Source organism: Phacochoerus africanus, chromosome 1 (assembly GCF_016906955.1).
Source record: "Phacochoerus africanus isolate WHEZ1 chromosome 1, ROS_Pafr_v1, whole genome shotgun sequence".
Classification (NCBI taxonomy): domain Eukaryota; kingdom Metazoa; phylum Chordata; class Mammalia; order Artiodactyla; family Suidae; genus Phacochoerus; species Phacochoerus africanus.
Window position 1 is genome coordinate 169634367 of NC_062544.1, and position 9920 is coordinate 169644286.

The following is a 9920-nucleotide window of genomic DNA, read 5'->3' on the forward strand; positions in this document are numbered from 1 at the left end:
TAACAAATCGAGAGTTCCTGTCATGGCTCAGCAGTAACCAACCTGAATAGGATCCATGAGGATGTGGGTTTGATCCCTGGCCTCACTTCATGAGTTAAGGATCAGCATTGCTGAGAGCTGTGGTGTAGCTCAAAGACAGGCCTCAGATCCCGAGTTACTGTAGCTATGGCTGTGGCTGGTGGCTACAGCTCCAATTTGACCCCTAGCCTGGGAACTTCCATGTGCCGAGGGTGCAGCCCTAAAAAGACAGAAAGAAAAGAAAACAACTTGAGTTTCCAAACATCTGGCTTCAAAACAAAAACTTCCAAGTTTATGTCATAGCTAATAGATTCCAGAAGAATATATGATGTAAGAACTTGTGTTTTCCTCTTCATTCTCCCAAAAAGAGATAGAGAAAAAGTTCAGTGGAAGAGGAGAATTTGGGGGAATGGCATAGGAGAGTTCACAGTGCAAATCTCTAAGTGGGTCTTAGGCAAAGGGCCTTGAATGCCATCACCCTGGACCAAGCATCACAGAAGGAGGGGTGATAGACTGCCTAGCAAAGTTTCTGGAGGTCCTATGAGAAAAGGAAACTGTGCGTCATTTACCAGAGAGTAGCCTCAAGCATCTACAGATCTTAGAGAGATCAGATGTGCCAGGCCAGTGAAGAAATAAAAGCTAATGTAGTAGCTCTGTTAAGGGGCCCAAGGGTAGCCTTGGAAATCCTACAGGAGTCTCTGGTGAGTCTCTAGGATCACGGTTCTGGCAAGCAGAAGTGGCAGGCTGGTCCCTAGAGATGAGTTGGGATCAGTTATACCAGTAGTGGGTGGTTGTAGAATATGAATAAAGTCCAAACATAAGCTGCCTAAAGGGTTAGAGAAAAGAAAAAAAATTTGAAACCTCAATTTAATTGACTTTAAGTCTTAATTTTACTGAACTACCTAGAAGTGACTAAGTTAATTTACCTCCCATTAGGCAAACTGAAGATTTAAGACAAATTAAATTCAATAAAAAATTATATTTTTGTCTTCACAAACAGTAATTTAAATTAATACATGCTATGAATACATCTCAATGAATTTACATATAGATATTTATAGCAGATACCTCTCATTGGTTGTATTAAGGGATTTAAATTTTCTTTTTGTTTATATGCATGTAAAATGTTCTCTATATTAAACACATATTGCTTTTTTGCTATAAGAAAATAATAAAAGATACAAACTAAATTGTCATAAAGAAATAGTTTTTCGGAATTCCCATCGTGGCACAGCAGAAACGAATCTGACTAGGAACTATGAGGTTGCAGGTTCGATCCCTGGCCTCTCTCAGTGGGTTAAGGATCTGGCATTGCCGTGAGCTGTGGTGTAGGTAACAGACATGGCTATGATCCTGCATTGCTGTGGCTCTGATGTAAGTTGGCAGCAACAGCTCCGACTAGACCCCTAGCCTGGGAACCTCCATATGCCACGGGTGCAGCCCTATAAAGACAAAAAAGACCAAAAAAAGAAAAGAAAAAAAAGAAATAGTTGTTCTACTTTCCACTTTATTTTGAAAGGGAAGACATTTTAAACTTTTAAGTGATGAAGACATGCATTTGAGGGTGGGTGGACAGAAGTTCTCATTTGTGTTTTAAAATTCAAAATTAATGAGCATGATAAACTTATTGCTGGCACTGGCTTTACCCCAAGTGGCCAAATGGCACTAACTCTCTACTCTTAGTCCTTGGCGGGTCCCATCAACCCTCCTCTAACCTCTACTCTTTCCCTTCCCATTGACTTGGGACAGCCCTTGTAGACATGCCAATCACAGTGGAAAGGGGGAGAAGGGAGGTCACAGTGCACGCGGTTCAAGGGCACAGTGGGCGGAGCGAAGGGGATCACAGTGTAGGGAAGTCAGGTCTTTCCCTCTGCTCAAGTCCAGCTATCTACCATGGCTGTGGGACCCGCAGCGGACGACCCAGGAGGTGGTGAAGGCGGCGGCATCTTTTCCGGCCCGCATTCATCTGCGCTGTTTGAAGCCTTGTGACCCATCAGGACCGGAAGGCTGTCTGATCACATTGTTGGGCTGCCTGCTATTTTCAGGTTGGGAGATCCTGGTTGGCCTGTTGAGGATGGGTTTCTCTTGCTGCTTGTCGGTGCTGGCACTGCCCAAGATCTGCTTACAAGCCTAAAAGTACTCTGTCTCCCGCTATGCTGGGGACTTGAAGGAAGGGCTGTCCTGCTGGTGGAATTGGGGCTCCTAAACACAGCACTGCTGGTGGACCGCTTGAGGATGCGGATCTGTGGAAAGGGCCCCTTGGGAAGGCTATCGTCCTGAATCACAATGGGCACTTTGGGAGGAAATTTGGATTTCCTGCCCGCTATCTGCAACCTCCTCCCAGCTCTTAGCAACTTCCTCATTTTACTTTCCCGCTTTTCCCTTCTCTCCCACCCCCTCCCCGCGCCTGCGTCCTGAAGCGCTTCTCCATCGCCCAACTTTCTATTTAAATGCATCTTAGACTTACAGAAAAATTGCAAAATTAGTACAAAAGGTTTCCTCGTGGAGTTCCTGCTGTGGCACAGTGGGGTAGGAATCGGTCTGTAGTGGTGGGCCACTGCAGAGACACAGGTTCAGTCCCTGGCCCTGTGCAGAGGGGTTAAAGGATCTGGTGTTGCCACAGCTGTGGCATAGGTCTCAGCTGCGGCTGGGATTGAATCCCTGACCCAGGAACTTCCATATGCCCTGGGTGAGGCCATTAAAAAAAGTTTCCTAATATCTCTTTACCCTATTTATTTTAACAATATATATAATCACAGTACAATTATCAAAATCAGGAAATTAACTTAGGTACAATAATATTTCTGAACCATTTTTAAAAGTAAGACAAGGCAGAGGAAATGATAGAAAATAAAATCTTTTGTGACTTATTTATAACTGAATTTTCTTACACTTAATTGGGACCCCTACAGATTTTGGGGTAGATCAATGGGTATAACAGCTGATTGGGTAGAGGAAGTAATGTAAAATAAATGCCAAGTAAAATTCTTCTTAATTAAATAATGCAATGAAAATCAAGTGCCTGCCTTGAAGTAAGCACTCAATAAATGCTTATTATTATTATTATTATTATTATTATTATTATTATTGCAATAGAGTTATTATCTAATGAGTCTTCTAGCACTTAACAAGGAATAGAGTTGATTGAGACTAATTTCCCAGTGCTCATCAGCAAGTTGTTCCTAAATACAGAATAACACTGTTTCCAGAAGCTAGTCTGTTTTCCCAGGTGCAAGTCCTTGAAACAGACTGAAATGTTTCATAGAGAACCAGTCGACACTGGGATCCCAACTCCCACTCTGAGAAATCCGTGGTGTTCCAGATTACAGAGGCTTTTCCCAGGAGATAATTGCTGCTTCCTCCTTTAGTCCTTGGCTCAGTTCTGCCTACATGGCAGAAGACCAGAGTTATTGAAACATTAAGCCTGCCTGGGATCTGTTTCCTCCTTTACCTCCTGCCCAGGATCCTTGTCTCAGGTTCAGGAAAGCGCCACTGTGGTCTGTTAAGAAGAAAACTGCAATCCCAAAATGGCATTCCTCATGCTAAAAGCCCATGATACCAAACTCAGATTTAATACTTGATCTCATTGCAGTTTCAACTTCTCCCAGAAATGTAATCTTAATGGACTAGTCTGGAATTTTCTGGTAAAGCACCAGTAAACCTGTCACTTGGGCCTCTCAATCCCCCAGAGGAAAAAGAGGCAATCTGCATGATGAAACTCTTACAGTTCCTTGTCCACCTCCTCCCTAAAGAAGATATCCTGGCCCCCAAATAATCCTTTCTTTTCTTTTGCTAATAGCTCCCTTGCCACCCACCTTTTTTCCTATAAAAACCTTCCATTTTGTACAGCCCCTCAGAGTACTCTTCCCATTGCTAGATGAGAGGTTGGCATATTCATGAATTCCTGAATAAAGCCAATTAGCTCTTCACATTTACTGGGTTGAATTTTTTTAATAGATTCATTAAATTATTTAGGGTTCTAATAACCTATAATGGAAGAGTCTGAAAGAGAATATGTAAATGTATAACTGAATCATTTTGCTGTACACCTGAAACTAATACAACATTATAAATTAACTATACTTCAATTTTAAAAATGGTTAAAAAGGAGTTCATTGGTGGCCTAGCAGTTAAGGATTTTGTGTTGTCACTGCTGTGGATCAGGTTCGATCCCAGGCCCAGGAACTTCTGCATGCTGCAGGCAAGGCCAAAAGTTTTTTTTATTTTAATTTAAAAAAATAGTTAGAATTATTTGGGGTTCTTGTCAAGGCCATTAGCCAAAGTTCTTTTTATTTTAATGAATACTAAAAGGATTAGTAAACATTTTCTGCCATTTTTCTGTATCCTTTATGTCTAAAAAATTAAGACTAAAACTTAACTCAAAATTCACTTTTGATAATATCAAAAACACTTTTTTATGTGAGAAACTATATTGTATTCGAAAATCAGTTTTTAGTCATCATCACAACTCACCAAATTACTGCAACCTACAGCTATACCTATGCTCACCCTAAAATTAAGGTTTAATTTGTCATTTCAAAAATTTTTAAAAACTCTTCAAAAAAATCAAAAGTATTTCTTAACTTTGAAAAAAATAAGAAAGCATTCAAATAGATTTTTAGAGCAACTTAATCTTCTGACCTAATAGAAGGAGAAACTCCAAGAGATTCAATTCAGAAACAGATGAAGTTTTAGGGTCAGAATATATTAGTATCCTACTTATACTGCTAATTTTGTAATATTTGCAAATAAAATTTCCATTTCTCAGAGTTCTCTTATGGTACAATAGTTAAGGATCCGGTGTTGTCACTGTAGCAGCTTGGCTTGTTGCTGTAGCACAAGTTCTGTCCCTGGCCTGGGAACTTCTACTTGCTGCAATCACAGCCAAAAAGAAATAAAAATTTTCCATTTCTCAAATATTTTTAGGTAAGGTGTTAGGTTAAAGAGAAATAAGGTAAGATGTACCCCCAGATGAATAGTAAAGCATTGATGACCTAGGTTAGCATACTACAGGTGACAGAGCTGATTGTAAATATTAAGAAAATTGGAGCTTCTCAGGAAACAAATAGTTGCCTATTCATGTCAACTATTTATGTTGACATATATAATAAAGTTGACTATAATATAAATTTGTGGAAAATATAATTAAAAGTACAAGAAAGACATACTTTTTTTACCCATAAAATTAATTTTTTTAAATGGCTGCACCCACAGCATATGGGAATTCTCAGGCCAGGGATTGAGTTCAAGCTGAAGCTGTGACTTACACCAGAGCTGTGGCAACACTGGATCCTTTAACCCAGTGTACTGGGCTTCAGATTAAACTTGCATCTCCACAGCAACCCAAGCCACTGCAGTCAGATTCTTTTTTTTTTTTTTTTTTTTTGTCTTTTTAGGGCCGCACCCGAGGCACATGGAAGTTCCCAGGCCAGGGGATCGAATCAGAGCTGCAGCTGCCAGCCATAGCCACAGCCACAGACACAGCCACAGCCACAGCCACAGCAACGTCAGATTCAAGCCGAGTCTGAGACCCACACCAGGGCTCATGGCAATGCCAGATTCTTAAGCCACTGAGTGATGCCAGCGATCAAACCTTCATCCTCATGGACACTAGTCGGTTGGGTTCATCACCACTGAGCCACGACAGAAACTCCTGCAGGCAGATTCTCAACCCACTGCACCACAGCAGGAACTCCCGAAGTTTTTTTGAAAGGTTGAGAAATAGCTAGCCTGGTATTCTGAGAGGGGCTGTTTCAGATATTTCTGGTAAGAGATAAATCACTGTACATTTGTTTAAAAATTACTATTTATTGGAAAGAAATTTTGAATATAGGCAAGAAATGTCAATAACTGATACATACATTAAAAACAATTTTTTTACTAAGTACCAAAGTGAATGTACTCAGTCTTTTCCCAAAAACCCCTTTATCATGAAAACATTGTCTAAAATTTAATATGCTTACCAGGCTTTCAGTGAAGCGTTTCTTATTAGCTTTAACAATCTTGAAATGATATATTTTGAGTAAAATTAATTTTATTGTATATTTTAATTGAGGGAATGTTTATTTTTTTTATACCCAAAATAGGTGAAGAGATACTATAATCTTTTCCAGGGGCTCCTGGCTACAGGCTGGGAATTACAAAGGTCTACATGCCAGACACTATGTACATATAAAATCAAAAATGAAGAGTACACATGTCCACTGTAACTATAAAAGGTAAGTGAAATATAGTCTCTAAATATACAAAAGAAGAGTTCCTGTCATGGCGCAGTGGAAACAAATCCAACTAGGAACGATGAGGTTGCAGGTTCGATCCCTGGCCTCACTCAGTGGGTTAAGGATCCCAAGTTGCTGTGAGCTGTGGTGTAGGTCGCAGACGCAGCTCAGATCTGGCATTGCTGTGGCTGTGGCTTAGGTCGGCAGCTGTAGCTCGGATTAGACCCCTATATGCCTCTATATGCCTCGGGTGCATCCCTAAAAAGCAAATAAACAAATAAAAGAAAGGAACGCATAACTTGCATGGCCTTATAGAGCAACAAGGTACACACACAAAAAAAGGTACAAATCACTAAACTACAAGGGAGATTAACAAAGTGGGGTAATAGAGATAAAATCTTATGCTCTGGGAACTAGGGAAAGGTGTTCAGGAGCTTCAAGGACTAGGTAGCAAATAAATCAGAGGGAAATAATAAGTGAATTTCAATGGGTGTGTTGCAAAGGAGTTTTCAAATCTGGAGAAAAAGGCATCAAGTCACAGAGAAGCATCCTATTCAAAAGACCTATGGAGTGTTCACTTTGAGTGAAAGGATGTCCAAGAGAGAGTATATAAAACAGAGGAATAAATATCTCACCCAGTTAAAGCCAGAAGGAATATAGTTCTGTACCTCTCGATACCAATTCAATATAGACCGTGAGGTGGCCTACAAAAATAACAAGAGGGTGTTTTCCTAAACACTAAGGCTGACATGCTTTTTGTTGATGTTAATTAGCCAAGGCTTGTTCTGCTATTCACCACTAACCCCATTAGTCCCTGGTAATCAATGCTACACTTAGCAAGAATCTTACTTAATGGATGTTTTCTCTGCCCCCAAGCAAACTAAAACTAAAAATAAACAAAAGTCCAAAACAAAACTAAAAGAGACCATCACAGCAAGCTATAACCCCTTGTACTTGACCTGTGCTAGAACATATTTCCTTTCCTACACATCCCCACATTAAACACCATACGAACAATAAAATAAAACTTCACATCAGACTAAAAATTCTACTCTAATACTACTGTATGACTACGATGTTGTTATCCTAATAGAATTTTATAATATATAATTAGGTAACTATTTGCAAAAATCCTGATTCAAAGAGGAAGTAAAGCATCACACTTACTGCTGTTTTAGCTTTCTATCCTTGAGCTGGTTGAACGTCCCAAAACAAACACAACAAAATTATATATTTTTCTTCATCATCCCTGAGGATTAATTATTCCAAAAGGCTTCCAATCTAAAACCTCATTCCTGACTCCTAGACTAATGTAATGTTTTCCCTCAGAATATACAATTTAATCTCATGATTGAAAATATACACAGAGTAGTTTCCGTCGTGGCAGAGCAGTAACAAACCCAACTAGTAACCATGAGGATGTGAGTTCGATCCCTGGACTCACTCAGTGGGTTAAGTATCTGGCGTTGCCATGAGTTATGGTGTAGGTCACTGACTCTGCTTCGATCTAGCCTTGATGTGGCTGTGGTTTAGGCTGGGGGCTGCAGCTCCAATTCCAGCCCTAGTCTGGTAACTTCCATATGCTACACATGCAGCCCTATAAAGCAAAAAAAAGAAAAGAAAATGAAAGAAAAAGGAGAGGAGAGAAGAGGAGAGGAGAGGAAAGGAAAGGAGAGGAAAGGAAAGGAAAAATATATACGCAGAGATATTAAAAGTTACATAAAAATCAAAGTTCTAAAAATGGAAAAATAAAGGAATCTATAAGCGGCATCACACTAACAGATTAAACTTAGCTAAAAACACATTTCTTTTACTAAAACTATAGGTATTGTAGAAAGTACTTGAGAAATTAAGTTTATAAAAATAGAGTAAAAATTTCAGGTGGGAGCAGAAAATTAAAACCATGTCATACTTTGGAAAAGACTTCTTACAAAATGACATGTCCTTAAAAATTAATATCTTCTAAAACTGTTCATAGGCTAAATCATACATGAAAATCATAATTTTCAAGCCATTTCAGAAACTTTGCCTTTTTCCTCATGCTAGCTTCAAAGCTTTCCCTGGCATGCAAAATCATTCTCAGTTAAGAACTGTTGCCATACATGATTCCACCTATATGTGACTTAAAATGCTATGTACATGCTGATCACTCCCAAATGTGTAACTCTAACCTTGGCTTCTATGAGCTCCAGACTGATATACTAAACATCCTAAATCTTCAAACCTAAAACAGGACTCTTCATTCCACCTCTCCCCTTGCTCAACATGCCTATTCCTCTGGTTTCCTCCATTTCAGTAAACAGCACACCAAAAAAATTTGTAGTCACCCTTGATTCTTCTCTCACACCATAAAACTGTGTTCCAATAAAACTTTATTTACAGGAAGTTCCCTTTGTGGCTCGGTGGTAAATAGCCCACCTAGTATGCTTAGTGGGTTAAGGATCCAGCATTGCCATGAATTCTGGTATAGGTCACAGACTTGGCTCAGATCCTGTGTTGCTGTGGCTGTGGCTCTGGCTGGCAGCTATAGCTCTGATTTGACCCCTGCCTGGGAACTTCCATATGTAGCAAGTGCGGCCATAAAAAGCAAAACAACAACAAAAAACACCCCCCAAAACTTTATTGACAAAACAGGTGGCAGGCCATGCCAGGCCATGGTTTGCCTGCTCCAACTCTATCACATCCTGCTGTATCATCTTCATGGAGCTTACAACTAACTGGAATTACCTTGTTTGTTTAGCTTTTTCTTTTCTTTCCTTCTTTTGTGTGTGTGTGTGTGTGTGTGTGTGTGTGTGTGTGTGTGTCTTTTTAAGGCCGAACTTGTGGCATATGGATGTTCCCAGGCTAGGGGTCCGATTGGAGCTGTAGCCACCAGCCTACACCACAGCCAGAGCAATGTTGGATCCTTAACCCACTGAGGGAGTTCAGAGATCAAACACCCATTGTCATGGATGCTAGTCGGGTCCATTAACTGCTGAGCCACGAGGGGAACTCCTCTTTCTTTTTTTTTAATGGAAGTTCCCAGGCCAGGAATTGAATGAATCTGAGCCTCAGCTGAGACCTGCCCTACCACTGTGGCAATGCTGGACTCTTTAACCTACTTTACCACAATGGGAAATCCACCTTGTTTGTTTTCTTGATTATTTCCTGTCTCCCTCCCCTAGATAAGCTCCATACACACACAAAAAGGGACCTTATATTTTTCACAATTTAGGTATTTTGCAATACCTAGAAAACAGTCACCTTTTTGATTGAATAAATGAAGTAAATAAGCTTTCCTTTCATTTGATGTAATTTATGAAATAATTTAAAAACCAAATTCTATTCTACATAAAAGATGCTTTCTTGGAAATTCCCTGATGGCCTAGTGGTTAAGGATCCAGCACTGTCACAGCTGTAGCTCAGGTTCAGTCCTTGGCTTGGGAACTTCTGCATGCCTTGGGCTAGATCAAAAGAAAGAAAGGAAGAAGGAAGGAAGGAAGGAAGGAAGGAAGGAAGGAAGGAAGGAAGGAAGGAAGGAAGGAAAGAAAGAAGGAAGGAATTGCTTTCTCTTGTAGATGCTTACATTAACAGAACTGAAATAAGGTAATTGGTAACTTCCCTAAAAATTTCTCAGGAACTTTTTTTAGGTATCTCAGATAATCTATCCAAATCACTTCTGCTTCCAATCAGAAATTTGTTATA

General features: G+C 39.9%; 1 pseudogene; it reads right to left on the reverse strand.

Moving 5' to 3' along the window:
* Positions 1-1980: 1980 nt before the first annotated feature.
* Positions 1981-2381, reverse strand: LOC125112600 (SUZ domain-containing protein 1-like; annotated as a pseudogene).
* Between the last annotated feature and the right edge of the window lie 7539 nt (positions 2382-9920).